This window comes from Patella vulgata, chromosome 6 (assembly GCF_932274485.2).
Source record: "Patella vulgata chromosome 6, xgPatVulg1.2, whole genome shotgun sequence".
In the NCBI taxonomy this organism is placed as follows: Eukaryota; Metazoa; Mollusca; class Gastropoda; family Patellidae; genus Patella; species Patella vulgata.
The window spans coordinates 62,989,154-63,005,793 of NC_065884.2; the positions used below are offsets into that span (position 1 = coordinate 62,989,154).

The 16,640-nt window shown below is 38.1% G+C and overlaps 1 long non-coding RNA gene across 1 annotated transcript; it reads left to right on the forward strand.

Annotated features, from left to right (window-relative positions):
- Window positions 1-837: 837 nt before the first annotated feature.
- Window positions 838-6,098, forward strand: LOC126825701 (uncharacterized). The gene is made up of 5 exons (XR_007682133.1): window positions 838-1,167; window positions 3,361-3,675; window positions 4,089-4,199; window positions 5,042-5,183; window positions 5,652-6,098. It is a non-coding gene; the product is annotated as an uncharacterized LOC126825701 (long non-coding RNA).
- Window positions 6,099-16,640: the final 10,542 nt, after the last annotated feature.

Below are 16,640 nucleotides of genomic sequence, written 5' to 3' on the forward strand. Positions count from 1 at the left end.
TATCATATATCGAATTCTAAATCAAGGGATCACGGGTGTTCGTTTTTTTTGTCCCAGCTGCCCTAAAGACCCATACACGCGAGCGATTTATTGAGAACAATATTCCATACCTATGGCAGCAAATTTAATGTTCGCCCCCCCCCCTCTCTCTCTCTCTCTCTCTCTCTCTCTCTCTCTGTAACTATGTCAACGTCACAAGCTTGTGCTCTGTTTTATCCACGACGCCCTTTACTACTCATAGTTTGTAACAGGATATTAGATGGTTTAACTGGTGCGCGTTACATCATAAGGTCTGTCATTTGCGTGGTGTCGATTCCCCGCTTGTACGTGTCCAACCTCGTGGGTTTTTTTTCCGGGTCCTCTTGGTTTCCCCTCACAGCTAAATCCCCCTACGATTGTACGTGTCCAACCTCGTGAGATTTTTTCCGGGTCCTCTGGTTTCCCCTCTCAGCTAAATACCCCTACGATTGAACCATATGTTAGTCCCGAAATGACTTATGATCGAATGGACGTTAAACCCAATTTCTCTCTTTTAGAAACTGTGGTTTATTGGGATTGGGATACAATGATACACCTATCACCAACAATATAGCCTGCGGGGGGTAGATTACCTGTCATTGTTATAAATATAAAACTTATAAATCTTGACTCTTGTATCTCGTGTCTACAGGTATTATTATATATTTTACATTGTTCTTGAGTTATAAACTCATGACTGATGTATCGGGAACATGTCAATCAATCAATCATTGTGTCATAACGTTCAAAAACTTCCTTTTTATATAGCACATATAATACCGCAATCCATCGTCTTATTTCGCTTCGTTTCATTTGTGGGGATGGGAGCAAATGTGTAACAAGGAATTCATAGATATTTTTAAAACTTTTGAAGACATTAATTTGTGTATTTTAATGTTATTTTAGGACAAGTGTTAGCGTTAAAACTGTTATTATCACCATTTTAAAATGGCGACTTTAAGTTATTCCATGTTTGCGCCGCAGACGGACGAGGGGGATTATTACGTCAGTAAACAGAACACGAACAAAAAGACGGCGTGGAAATTAAACCGTTCTTTAATAGGTATAGGAATTCTGATGTGCTTTGCTTTAATAGTTGCTATAGTAACGTATACGATAAAGTATGAAGGATCAAGAGAACCACTAAATGTAAGTACCGATAGGCCTACATGTGACAATATATAGGCCTAATTGTCTTTTTGTAAGGGAGAATACAATGGTGGAAAAAGTAAAACCCGAGGGACGATATCAGACGTAAAAGATAATTAAGGCCGTAGTGCTATTTGAGCTAACTTTTTTGTTCCGTTGGTAGTTGGACTGGCAAAGAACGGTGTCTAGTCGTTCGGATGGGACGATCAATTTAGGTCCCATATACTGATTGGCATGTACCTAAAGAACCCTTGACAGCTGTCAAAATTTCTCTCTTGGCACGGGGATCACGTGGCTAAGTGGGTAAGACGCTAGCTCGCTAGCCTGGAGGTCGTGTGTTCGATCCCTGCATTGGCCGAGAAAGTTCATCCAGATTTTCCGGCGTGGTTCTCCCTTGTCAGTCATGCAGATCGGAGGGGCTGTCAAGGAAAGCTGTCTAGTCGTTCGGATGGGACGAAAAACCGAGGTCCCGTGTACACATTGGCGTGCACGTAAAAGATCCCTTGGCAGTTGGAATTCGATATAAGAGTACGCCGTAGTGCCGCTGTCCGGGCAAAATTTCCCTCATAGCACACTGTATGGCGTATGCCCGTCTTCATTAGCCCAGGTTAGGAGCAGAACAGTAGGACGTTAAACTCCATTTCATTTCATTTTCATTTCTCTCTTGGCACTCTGCGTGGCGTATGCGCGTTATCTTTTATTCTAGGTTCCTACTGTCATGCGATACGTTACGATAGGAGTGTCCTTATAGTGCCGACGATCTGGTGCGTACATATACGTTCGGATACGTTTCGATACGTTCAACACGATTGCTACGACTGGCATCAAAATATGATAAGACGTGATAGGATCACTACGATTACTCCACGATTTAAACCACGATTCCAATTGTTGCACGAATCATGATAATGGGAACATAGCATAACCCGGTTCGTGTAGGAAATTTGGGAGCTAAACCTAATTCCATTTCATATCAGCTTGCGTTGATTTGTTTTAAGTTGACGATATGAATGCAGCCGATGACATGAAATTATACGAAATCGTATCCAATACACCACTAAACCTAGGACTACTTTGCAATTTTTTTGCGGCACAACATAGTCTTACAACGTGCAATATATCGCAACGTTTGATGACAGCTATAAAAAATAATCGAACTATTGCGGGTGTTTTTTTTAAACTTCAAATGTTTCCTTGTCATAATGATGGATCTGACTACATGGATATTAACCTGTAAATATTTATATACTGTGAAGAGAGACAGAGACAGAGAGAGACAGAGAGAGAGAGAGATTTCGGGACTAACACATGGTTCAATATTATTTCAATAATTCACTAGCGCGTAGGGGTCTTTAGCAGTGGGCAGGCGACCCTACCACTTTTCTCGTACAAGCCGGGAATCGAAACCATGCAACTTGACTTTATTCGACCACCCAAACCCCCACGAAGAATTATGTATCCATGATACACCGATGGGTATGACGCTGTTTCGCCATTCGTCAAACCTCGGCAGATTCTACGAATCGGAATCTGCCGAGGTTTGCCGACTGGCTGACTCGCTAGCCTGGAGGTAGTGGGTTCGCTCCCGGTGTTGGCCGAGAAAGTTCATCGAGATTTGCCGAGTTGTGCAGGACGGAGGGTCTAACAAGGAAAGCTGTCTAGTCAATCGGATGTGGCGAAAAACCGGGGTCCCGTGTTCACATTGACGTGCACGTAAAAGATCCCACGGTAATTGGAGTTTTATATAAGAGTAGGCAGTAGCGCCTCTTCTGGGGAAAATTTCCCTCATAGCACACTTCATTCGCCCAGCCAGAGCAAAACAGTAGGACGTTAAATCCCATTTAGTTTCATTTTTGTTCGGGTAGGTCTAATGCTAGCACAAGAACTCTCACTGATTGAGTCAACTGTTGTGGTTTCGATTCTCGGGGATTGTTCGCGATAGAGGATAGGGTGACCTGTCAGGCATTGTAGGTTCCTCATGTACCGGAAAGAATTATTGAAAAGATACCATTTGTTAATCCCACAGGAAGATATTTCCTTTAGCTAAGTTGGAGCACAAATTTAGGGCATTAAACCCCATTTCATTTCAATTCGAAATGTTAAAATATAACCCAGACATCTCGAATCTGGTAAATTGATGAAATAATTTATATGTTTCATTTAGTTAACTTTTTGTAATTCTTAATTTTGTAGAAATCACGGAATCTGGGATTACCAATAATTGGCAAGACGATAAACAGCCAAACATCGACAAAGTCAACTATTAATGTTTCACAAGGAACTCCCAATTCACATAAAGTTTCACATAATCCAGGGTCCCATGTAAATGACGTCACCGCAGCCAATGGATATCTTCTATCATCGACGACGTCATTACCACCAATCACCAACAGCGCTCCAGTACAATTAAAAAATGAAAGGATTTATATAGATACGAAAAACCAGCTTCAAATGTTCCACATTCCTGGTCTTTTAACAGACACTTATATACTTCAAAATTACAAACTGGTTAGTTAAATCACATCGCATAATTCAAAAATCATTTTTTGTTCTAAAAGTTAAATTAATGGAGATATTTGCGTTTTTGCGACTACTTTGGAAATAAATTACCTGTAAAGAGATATTCGCCGCATCAGATGAAAAGAGGCTATCGTATGAATAACGTTATTAATATTATATTACAGGGTTATTAGATGACTGTAACGTTATTAATATTATAATTCAGGGCTATCAGATGAAAGTAACGTCATTAATGTTACTGTACCGGGCTATCATATAACTGTGATGTTATTAATGTTATATTACAGGTCTATCATATGATTGTAACGTTATTAATATTATATTACAATTAGCTGTAACGTTATTAATATTATATTACAGGGCTATAATATCACTGTAACGTCATTAATATTATATTTCAGGGCTATGTGATGACGGTAACGTTATTAAAGAGAATTAAAGGAAATCCAAGTAAAGTATTTTACTGTAAAACTACAGATATGGAATCAGTCTTACCGCCAAGAAATATCACGGTAGGTTATTTTATACATTTATATTTCTGTCAGAGCTTACCTCATCTTTACATAGTCATTGATGTATGATAAAGATAAAGAAACATTAGCTACTTTGATCTTTGTCGGTAGTTACAGAAAAAAAAAAAAAAAAAAATTGCTAGGATTTGACTGCCTAATTAATACGGAAGTTGTTCACGTTATTTTAAATACAAATTCTGAGAGTATATATATATATATATATACATACAGTGTATCTGTCCGTATGACACTTAGCATGTTTGTTCCTTGGACAATTGCGCATCGACTGACTGCGATGACGTCCACATAGAACGCTCGAATAGACTCTTGCATAGAAATGTATACACTTTGTTTGTCCCGGGACTGTTCCCGCGGGGTTTGCCTTGTTAGTGGTGCAGGACGAGCGGCCAGGCAAGGAACAGTGTCTCTCTCTCTCTCCCTCTCTCTCTCTCTCTCGAAGGCTCAGTGAGTAAGACGTTGGCTCGCTAACCTGGAGGTCCCGTGTTCGATCCTAGCGTTGACCGAGAAAGTTCATCAGGATTTTCCGTCGTGGTTCCATCTTGTCAGTGGTGCAGGACAGAGGGCCTGGTAAGCGACAATGTATAGCCGTTCAGATGGCACGAAACCCGAGGTCCCGTGTATACATCGGGGTGCACATAAAAGAACACTTGGCTGTTGGAATTCGATATAATGTCCATCATAGCTAGTGTATGGCGTATACTCGTGGTCATTAACCCAGACGGAGCAGAACTGTAGGGCGTTAAACCCCCATTTCATTTTATTTCATTTCTAATTGTCTGTATCCACCATTAATTATTTATATTACGTTTTATTTGAAACAGCTTATAGCCGACCATATGACTAAACTGGGATTTGATGTAATTCAACCACCACAGAGAATGCCAATATTTAATTATAGATCTTGTGACCATATTCCAGCATCACTTCTACTGAAATCAGGACCGTTCGTACCCATAAGATCAGGTATAGTTGTTATTTTTATTTAAATCAGGACCATTCGTACCCATAAGATGGCGTATAGTTGTTATATTTATTTAAATCAGGACCATTCGCACCTATAAGATCAGGTATACTTGTTATATTTATTTAAAGAAGCTAAAGCGCCAATATTTCGGACCAAGAAATTGACATACATGTGTCGTAACGCATATAATAATGTAATATGAATCGTTTCCGTTTTTACCCTAATTTCAAATCAGTTATGTTCTTCGAAATACGCCAGAAGTCTCATATACGAGAAGGCTGTAGCGCCCTCATAGCACACTGTATGGCGTATGCTGGTCTTCATTAGCACATTCGGTGCAGAGAAATGGCGCATTAAAAGCTATTTCATTTTCATTCCAAGAACATGTGATACCACTTCTCCTATCAGGTGTTCATAAAGCTAACAAAAGGTTGTTGATATACCAGTTCATATTGTGATATTAACAGGTAAAGAAGAAGGTTCAACGTGAACAGGAAGTCAGGACAAGAAGAACAATCATTGGACAGGACCACTACATGAACCAAACGCCCAATAATACAAAAAATGAAGTTATATTCAGGCTACGCCCATGTTGTTGATGCAAGATTTGTTGTAACAGCAGGGAGGGTATAGGCATGTTCTAGGCCAATTTTGATACTTAAGCTTTTATGAGCCATTTCTAGTTGGGTTGAGGGTGGGTCGCTTGATCATACTATTTTTTAGGTGACTTTTAAAATGATAAGTTTGTATAGATATCTTTATGTAACTGTTTAACAGATATAGTATAGTATCTTTGAAAGGCATTTAGTGAAAGCGATATATAATAAACAGACAGCTTTATGGATAATATTTACTAGGTTTATTAACTGCAACGTTTCAATGAGAATACCCTCACCGTTATCAATAAATCTAGTGAATGTTATCCATAAAGCTGTCTGTTTATTAGACATATAGAGAATCTCCTACCAGTATTTTTTGATATCAAAAAATATCAACACAAGTTGATAAAGTAACAAAAAACGAGGCTCTGCCGATTTTTTTTTTTTTTTACTTTATCAACTTGTGTTGATATTTTTTGATATCAAAAAAGACGAGTAGGAGATTTTATTTATCACCCAATCCCTTCTTACATGCACAAATAGATAAATATAATTCTTTGCTGTGGATTTCACTTTTACAGAACATTACGGCGTAGTGATACATCATTTTTTGATAACAATTCAACCATTGCAAAGTCCTTTATATTGACCCAGTGTTTCCATCAAGGTCAATTGAATAACAATAGTTCATTTTTAATTAAAAAAAAGTTACTTTTAATAAGAAATGAACTGTTCTTTGAAAATAAAAAAAGTAGTTAATTTTTAACTGACCAATCAAGTTTATGTAAAGCGATATCTCCTAAGGAGAATATGAAATTTATCACACAAGCGATGTAGAATGTATTATTGGGTGATAAAGTATACAAACATTTGTAACTGTGTAACATTTATATACACGTTTTTAATATTTATAATGTAAATAATGTTGACAAATAAATTATTTTAAAATATTTATCATTCAGATAACTTAATATTGACTTTGGTGTCAGAGGTTCACGAGGGGCTGGATGGCCGAATGGTTAGCACATGCGCGCTGTATCATAAGGTATGTCACTGAGTCAACTGGCGTGGTTTCAATTCCCCTTTTGTATATGACAAGGAGTAATGTCGCCTGTCCATCCTCGTAGGCTTTCTCCAGGTCCTCTGGTTTTCTTCCACTGCTAAAGACCCCCACGCACAAGCGAATTATTGAAATAAAATTGAACCATGTGTTAGTCCTGTGTCGAGTGGGCGTTAAACCCCATTTCCCACTCTCCCCAGAGGCACACTTTCCTGGTCAGCCCCGCCTGACGAGAGAGAGAGAGAGAGAGAGAGAGGATGGGGTTTAACATCCACTCACACAAACTAGGTCTTTTCGGGACAATATGGTTCAATTTTTTCATTAATTTACTTGCGCATAGTTTGGACAGGTGACCCTACCTCCTTGTCAAGTTCAAGCAGGGAAACGAAACCATGCCACTTGACTCAATGACAGACCTTGTGATTTCACGTTACTCGCGCATTTGTATCAAAACCTGCTAATTTTTTTAGATGTTACCAAAACATTTTCAAAACATGCATCATTGCAACAATTTCTCAGGCATTTAATTGTTGGAGGTAGCCCATTTATCACTTGCCATGCAGACATTTCCTAAGTGGAGGGAGGTAATTGGGGATTAACGCCCACTCAACACTAACTAAGATATTTCGGGACTAATACCTATAGTACAGATTTACTTCATTAATTCGCTAGCGGCAATTGTGTGTTGTGATCTTTAGCAGTGTGATGAACCGGAAACAAACCCCACGAAGTTAGACAGGCAACTCCACGCTTGACCATTGCCCCTCCTTCATTTTCTAAGGCGGCTGGTGTTGCGAAAACCTTGGGGGAATGGGCGAATAACTCGAACTGCTGTGGACGTAGGTGTCTGGCAACACATTATCGGCTTGAAAATATAGTTAAAGGACAGAATTGGTGTCAAACATTATTACATATGTGGTATAATTGCTACGATAGATGCGTAATGAAGATTTCAAGAAACGGAAGTGACGAAAGCAAAAAGAAACGAAAACAGTTATCCTTCTATATATAAAACTGACTGAAGTGACGAGTGATAACAGATACATGCGCCAATTTCTACTCACTAACAATTTCTTCGAAAACCAAAAGTAATGTGAGGCTGTGAGATGATATCTGATAATTCAGAAAAGAAATTGAATGTCACAAGATACCAGAAAACGAGAAAAGTAGAAATAGTCCGTACATTCCCTTGTTTTTATTCATTCTATACTTTATAAAACATTGTAATGCACGGACTTTTTCTATTTATTTCGTTTTCTCTTATCTGGTGACATTCAATTATTTTTTTGAATTGTCAGATATCCTCTCGATCTCACACAACAACTTTTGGTTTTCGAAGGAATTGTTAGTGAGCAGAAATTCGCCGGTGTATATGTTATCACTCGTCACTTCAGTGAGTTATATAAACGGGTAACTCGTGTTTTCCTCTTGCTTTCGCCACTTCTTGGAATCTTCATTACGCATCTATCGTAGCCATGATCTCTGTGTTAAAATTATATTTGGAACAGAGAGAGAGAGAGAAATGGGGTTTAACGTCCATTCGACACAAACTAGGTCATTTCGGGACTAACATATGGTTTAATTTTATTTCATCCCCCAATATTTGGAACATGTTTAACCAGTTCTATCACATATGTGATAATGACTGACACCAATATTGTCCTTTAAACATAATTTGAAATAATGACTTGTAAATGGCATGAACAACAGAATTGTGAGAGAAGGATTTTAATCAGTTAAACTACAGGTGTTCAACAGGTAGGTCTCTCAGCATATAAATTCTGGTCTATGTGCTGGTCGTCAACTCGCCAAATTTGTTCATATATTCTGTCATAGTTAAGAACTTATCCTTGTCGTCATCCGCTTCGTTAAACATAATCAGAAAATTTTCTACTGGGCAGCCACCATTGGCATTAGTGCAATAAGCAGTTACATCAACGTTACGGATAGGTCTGAAACCATTCAATTCCTTGGTCGTAAGATTGCCGTTCTTGTCGTAATCTGCCACACGAAATTCCGATCTGAATTCGTGTTCAGAGACTTTCAAATTATCATCGATATCCATGACCAAGTAATTATTTCTGGCTCTAACAAAAGCTTTAACCGTGATGCCACTTTTTTCTGATTCTATCTTGGTGAGGCAATATTCCAAATATTCTCCAAGATCTATGTCGTTTCCATATTCTCGTGAAAGCTCAAAAAAGAAGAGTTCAACGTCGGTCAATGTTATCTTCCCGTCACCATTGGCATCATGTACTTTAAGAAGCCGTAATGGAAAATCTTCACCCACCGAATCACCGACTATTTCCGTCTGACTTAACTCTCCATCACCATTGATATCTATTCTGACAAAGTGATCTCTATAGTCTGTATATTCTATCTCACCATCATCATCTAAATCAGTAAGATCAAAGCCCAAAGTTAAATCCATTAAAGTTGATATATTGGCAAGTTGAGGCGATGACGTAGCTGAAACATATAAAACAAATCTTATGAGTACAGTTTTGATATGGGACTAGTAGCTTATAAACACGGAAGTTAAATGAAATTGGGTTCAACGTCAAACGTGCTTCCCTAAATGGAATAGTGAAGAGAGAGAGAGAGAGAGAGAGAGAGAGAGGTTTAACGTCCACCCGACACAGACTAGGTCATTTCAGGACTAACATTTTTTTTAAATTTTATTTCAATAATTCGCTAGCGCGTAGGGGTCTTTAGCAGTGGGAGGAAACAGGAGGACCCGGAGAAAACCCACGAGGCTGGAAGACAGGTATAGCTTGCAGAGTGTTATGCAGGAAAAATTGTCCGGACGGCGACACCATCCAACAGTTAATGTCGTTATCAGCTACCCGAAATTTCTACCTGCATTCTTTTTCATCGATATCAATGATCAAGTAATTACTTCTGGTTCTAACAAAAGCTTTAAACGCGATGCCACCATTTTTATTTTATTTTTTTTTAAAGATTTTCTAGGAAAAATAAAATCGTGTCATACGTCTTGTATCCTTCTTCCGCTACTGAATGTAAGTTCATTTGATATAATGTTATATTATATTGGGAGGATAGCCTAAAGGTCTAACGCGTGCGTTTTAGATCATACGGGTTGACATTTAGACAAGCGGTAGAGTTGTCTGTCCAACCTCGTAGGTTTTCTCCGCGTCATCCGGTTTCCTCCAACTGCTAAAGACCTCTACGAGAAATAAAATTTCACCACATGTTTATCCTGAAATAACCTAGTCTGTGGCGAGCAAAGTAATCCATAAACAGCAAACGTTTGGGGCTAAACAGGAAATTTTTTTTTTATCCAGATATAATTCAAACACCTTTATTTATTTTTCTATTACTTCCAAAAATGTTCTAGAAATAAATTTGCAGAAGGAAAAAAGTTAATATTGCGAGATCATTAACCCGCACCGATATCATCTCTCACAATGATTTTAATCGCCTTTCAAAGCGCATTCTAAAACATAACAATTTACACAGTGAAAAGGATGGCATATTTTTAACGCGCTTTATAAAATATAAAAAATAAATTAAAATTGTTATAGATAATAAAACTACATAGGCGGAAAACTTCAGTAAAACTGCAATAAGATACGCGCTTTACAAAATATAAAAAAATAAAATAAGATTTTTACAGATAATAAAACTACATAAGAGGAAACTTCAGTAAAACTGTAATAAGATATGTAAAAGAGTAACTATAAAAACAATAAAAACATGACGACAAAAAGTTTAACTTCCCAAATTGCGGCGGAAAAGGCGGGTTTTGATGAGTTTTTTGAAAGTTTCAATGTTCATCACGGCTATAATTTCGCATGGTAGTCCATTCCATAAGATAGGGGCGTATCATGAGAATTTATTGTTAGCTCGACCTTTGGGGTAGGCAAGTGGTGGTGCTTGGGTAAAACGGGTGACTTTTTTCAAACATAGAAAATAGAACTGCGATGTGCATCAACAACAGCTGTGTGACTAAAAACCCACTTAAAAAGGTGGTAAAGAATTAATACGGCTATATAGCTAAATATATTTACCTGCTGATGCCGTGTCTATTAGAATAAACAATATCGAAACCATATAACCCTTCATGATGAACGTTTAATTGTATCTAAACACTGGTTGATGAAATAAGCGCAGTTCTATGAGCAGTTTAAGTCAAACTAAGATATGTCTATCAGTGTAAGGATTATAAAGGCAATGCTGCTTATCACTTGAAAATATCAATTATTCTATTATTAATAAATGAACTATCTTTTTGTCATTTCCGTACGCATACGTAAAGAATTCTCGTTATCGGTTTCCGCTCACTAGGCATTCTAAATGAACAATTTTACTTGTTTTAATCAATTTTCGTATCATCGCATTTCAAATTAAGTTTTGTATTACAAATAAATACTCTCACATTTCATATTGATTGGCTGAGCACTTTGCATAATTTCTTATCTTTGTAGTACTATTCGAACTTTTAGTTTTCAATCAACTGTTTTTATGGAATAATCTACCATTTAGTTTACGATGTTGTACATCTCTATAGTCTTTTAAAAAAACAACTTAAAACACATTAAAATGTTGTGCATCTCAATATTCTTTAAAAAAACAACTTAAAACATTTATAGAATCAGGCCTTTAACTGTTTCTCTATACAACTTTTAACATGTCCACAATCTTGTTGTTTATTTATGATTACATTGTCACTTTGTAAAGTGCCCCTGAACATGTTATATGAAATTGCACACATGCTGTAATAATAATAATAATAATAATACTTAAAGGAGCTAAATCGCTAATATTTGGTACCTAGAAATTGACACAAATAGGACGCAACGCATATAATAATGTAATATGAATGTATATAAACTGTTTCTGTTTTTACTGTAATTTCTAATCAGTTATGTTCGGCGAAATCCGCCAAAGTGTCAATTAAATGAGAATCTTTAGCGTCTGGTTATTCCAGTTTACACCGATAATATTTATTGCTAATTCGTGTTTTCATTGTCGAAGACTTTTGATGATATTGAGTAAGAGACTTAGCTACTTTAAGCTTCACTTCCGTGATTAAGAAATGAAATGAAATGAAATGAAATGGGGTTTAACGTCCTACTGTTTTGCCCCGAAATGGGCTAATGAAGACGGGCATACGCCATACAGTGTGCTATGAGGGAAATTTTGCCCGGACAGCGGCACTACGGCCTACTCTTATATCGAATTCCAACTGTCAAGGGATCTTTAACGTGCACGCCAATGTGTACACGGGACCTCGGTTTTTCGTCTCATCCGAATGACTAGACAGCTGTCCTTGTCAGGTTCTCCGTCCTACATCACTGACAAGGGGGAACGACGTCGAAAAATCTGGATGAACTTTCTCGGCCAATGCAGGGATCGAACACCCGATCTCCAGGCTAACGAGCCAGCGTTTTACCCACTTAGCCACTGTGATCCCCCCCCCCCCCGCGATAAGAGATTGCATTCCTGGCCATGAAGATGGCATATTATGACAAATGTTTTTATTAACCTTTAGTTCAAGTCATGTACAATTCTGTTGTTTCAGGTGTTATTTTGCTTGACTATATGAATCTATGAACAACTATTAGTCAAGGCCATATTACTACATCTTTTCAAATTAACTTTCTCGTCATTTAAATTAATAAAGCTTTCTGTCATTTTTATTATACGTTCACATTCATATTATGCAGTCACCCCTGTCTAGGTGTGTGTGTGTGTGTGTGTGTGTGTGTGTGTGTACCCAAATTAATTCCAGATTGTGTGTAACCAATGAAGCAAACTATTCCAGCTACACTCATCGACCAGCATCAAAATTAAAAAAACAAAAAAAAACAAACGAAGACTAAAATTAGGTAGATGTCAAAAATGTAGATAAATTGGCTCACTAAGCTAGATCTCCCGTGTTCGATTCCCGTTGTTGACCGAGGAAGTTATTCGTTATTTTCCGGCGTGGGTCCTCTTGTCAGTGGTGCAGGACAGGGGGCATGTCGTGCACGTAACAGAACCTGTGAGAGTTGGGATTCGAATTTTCTCGTCTTCATTAACCCAGTCGGAAAAGGAAAAAAAGACGTTAAACCCCATTCGATTTCATTTCATTTGAACGCGATGAAAAGTCGATGTTACGCCTCAAGCTTTCCTGATCTAAGTCTTAGAATTTGGCGACGTTTTCGAAGATGGTTGGCGTTGGATCATCCGCTTCCTTAAAAAAAAGTGTCACCAAGTGCACACACAAGATGTCTTGATCATCTCTCTGTAAAGGAAATTCCATGTCACTGACCACTCTTGTGGGTGATGTGTAGTATTATGCTGATTGAGATCTATCCAGATCCAGGTGTTAATGATTGTTCATTATTATCGACCTTGCCTAATAGGGTTGGAGGCGGTCAGATGACTTCCTTCCAGGTACTCGCGCATTTGTATCAAAACCTGCTAATTTATTGAGATTTTTACCAAAACATTTTCAAAACATACATCATTGCAACAATTTCTCAGGCATGTAATTGTTGGGAGTAGCAATGCGATGCCCATTTATCACTTGCTATGCAGACAAGTCCTAAGGGGAGAGAGTTGATTGGGGATTAACGCCCACTCAACACTAACTAAGATATTTCGGGACTAATACCTATAATACAGATTTACTTCATTAATTCGCTAGCGGCAATTGTGTGTTGTGATCTTTAGCAGTGTGATGAACCGGAAACAAACCCCACGAAGTTAGACAGGCAACCCCACGCTTGACCATTGCCCCTCCTTCATTTTCTAAGGCGGCTGGTGTTGCGAAAACGTTGGGGGAGTGGGCGAATAACTCGAACTGCTGTGGACGTAGGTGTCTGGCAACACATTATCGGCTTGAAAATATAGTTAAAGGACAGTATTGGTGTCAAACATTATTACATATGTGGTATAATTGCTACGATAGATGCGTAATGAAGATTTCAAGAAACGGAAGTGACGAAAGCAAAAAGAAAACAGTTATCCTTCTATATATAAAACTGACTGAAGTGACGAGTGATAACAGATACACCGGCGAATTTCTACTCACTAATAATTCCTTCGAAGACCAAAAGTTATGTGATGCTGTGAGATGATATCTGATAATTCAAAAAGGTAATTGAATGTCACTAGATAACAGAAAACGAGAAAAATAAAAATAATCCGTAAATTCCCTTGGTTTTATTCATTCTATACCTTATAAAACATTGTAATGCACGGACTTTTTCTATTTGTTTCGTTTTCTCTTATCTGGTGACATTCAATTATTTTTTTGAATTGTCAGATATCCTCTCGGTCTCACACAACAACTTTTGGTTTTCGAAGGAATTGTTAGTGAGCAGAAATTCGCCGGTGTATCTGTTATCACTCGTCACTTCAGTCAGTTATATAAAAGGATAATCTCGTGTTTTCCTTTTGCTTTCGCCACTTCTTGGAATCTTCATTACGCATCTATCGTAGCCATGGTTTCTGTGTTAAAATTATATTTGGAACTTGTTTAACCAGTCCTGTCACATATGTGATAATGACTGACACCAATATTGTCCTTTAAACATAATTTGAAATAATGACTTGTAAATGGCATGAACAACAGAATTGTAAGAGAAGGATTTAATCAAAGTTAAACTACAGGTGTTCAACAGGTAGGTCTCTCAGCGTGTAAATGCTCGTGCATTTATATATCTATGTGCTAGTCGTCAACTCGCCAAATTTTTTCATATATTCTTTCATAGTTAAGAACTTATCATTGTCGGTATCCGCTTCGTTAAACATAGCCAGAAAATTTTCTACTGGGCAGCCAACATTGGCATGAGTGCAATAAGCAGTTACATCAACGTTACGAATGGGTCTGAAACCATTTAATTCTATGGTCGTGAGATTACCATTCTTGTCGTAATCTGCCACACGAAATTCCGATCTGAATTCTTGTTCAGAGACTTTCAAATTATCATCGATATCCATGACCAAGTAATTATTTCTGGCTCTTACAAAAGCTTTAACCGTGATGCCACTTTTTTCTGATTCTATCTTGGTGAGGCAATATTCCAAATATTCTCCAAGATCTAGGTCGTTTCCATATTCTCGTCCAAGCTCGAAATAGAAGAGTTCGGTGTCGGCCAATGTGATCTTCCCGTCACCATTGACATCATTTACTTTAAGAAGCCGTGATGGAAAATCTTCACCAACTGAATCACCGACCAGTTCCGCCTGACTTAACTCTCCATCACCATTAATATCTATTCTGACAAAGTGATCTCTATCGTCTGTATATTCTATCACGCCATCATCATCTAAATCAGTAAGATCAAAGGCCACAGTTAAATCCATTAAAGTTGATATATTGGCAAGTTGAGGCGATGACGTAGCTGAAACATATAAAACAAATCTTGTGAGTACAGTTTTAATATGGGACTAGCAGCTTATAAACACGGAAGTTAAATGAAATTGGGTTCAACGTCAAACCTTCAAACCTTGTTTCCCTAACTGGATTAGTGAAGACAGGTATAGCTTGCAGAGTGTTAAGCTGCATTTCCTTTAGTACGGATCCGGTACGGGAAAAAAACACTTTCATAGAATTTTAGTAAGAGTGTTTCCTTATGTGCGGGTGCGGATACGGTTCTGTATGCGGCGTCCAGTACGGTTTTTCGAAACGGACCATTTAGCGTTCGGTACGGAAACGCATGTGGAACCGTGTTCGTAAACGCGCATAAGGAAACACAGTTTGGGTAGCCCGCACGGGAAAAAGCTAAAAATAGTTTGGGAAATTCGCCCTTACTTAGACACGTGTTCGTGGAATCAGAAAAAGAAAAGATGAAAATGGAAAGAAAGGACACAGAGAAACTGATTGAACTTGTACGTGGCCATCGATGCCTGTATGATGCAAGCTGTGCAGAATATACAGATGCATAACTGGTGCACAATGTCTGGGAATCGATTTCCAGGCTATGGGATATGATTCCATCAAAGGAGAGTGATCAAACTATCGATGTATAGTGACTGATAAGCAGATTGTATTCTATCATCACATCAATCAACTGTATCGCACATATTTCATTGCTATGCCATCGTCAGTTTTGCTATATAGTTTACATTCAAGCACGCTCTACATTTTGAAAACCTTGTTCCAAATATAATGTTAACACAGAGATCATTGCTACGATAGCCAAGTAATACAGGATTCTTGAATCGGAAGTGTCGAACGCCAAAGGAAAACACGAGTCATCCCTCTATATGACTGACTGAAGTGACAAGTGATAACAGATACATGGACGAATTCCGCTTGAATAACTGCATATAAAGATACACAACATGCCGTGTGCTATGTCTAGTCCCGGACCGGAGCCGGACCGGATCCGTACTAAAGGAAATTTGTCCGGACGGCGACACCATCCAACAGTTGATGTCGTTATTAGCTACCCGATATTTCGACCTGCATTCCTTTTAATCGATATCAATGATCAAGTAATTACTTCTGGTTCTAACAAAAGCTTTAACCGCGATGCCACCATTTTTATTTTATTTTTTTTAAAGATTTTCTCGGAAAAATAAAATCGTGTCACACGTCTTGTGTCCTTCTTCCGCTACTGAGTGTAAGTTCATTTGATATAATGTTATATTTTACTGGGAGGATAGCCTAAAGTCTAACGCGTGCGTTTTAGATCATAAGGTTTGACATTTAGACAAGCGGTAGAGTTGTCTGTCCAACCTCGTAGGTTTTCTCCGCGTCATCCAGTTTCGCCCAACTGCTAAAGAGAGAAAGAGAGAAATGGGGTTTAACGTCCACTGGACACAAACTAGGTCATTTC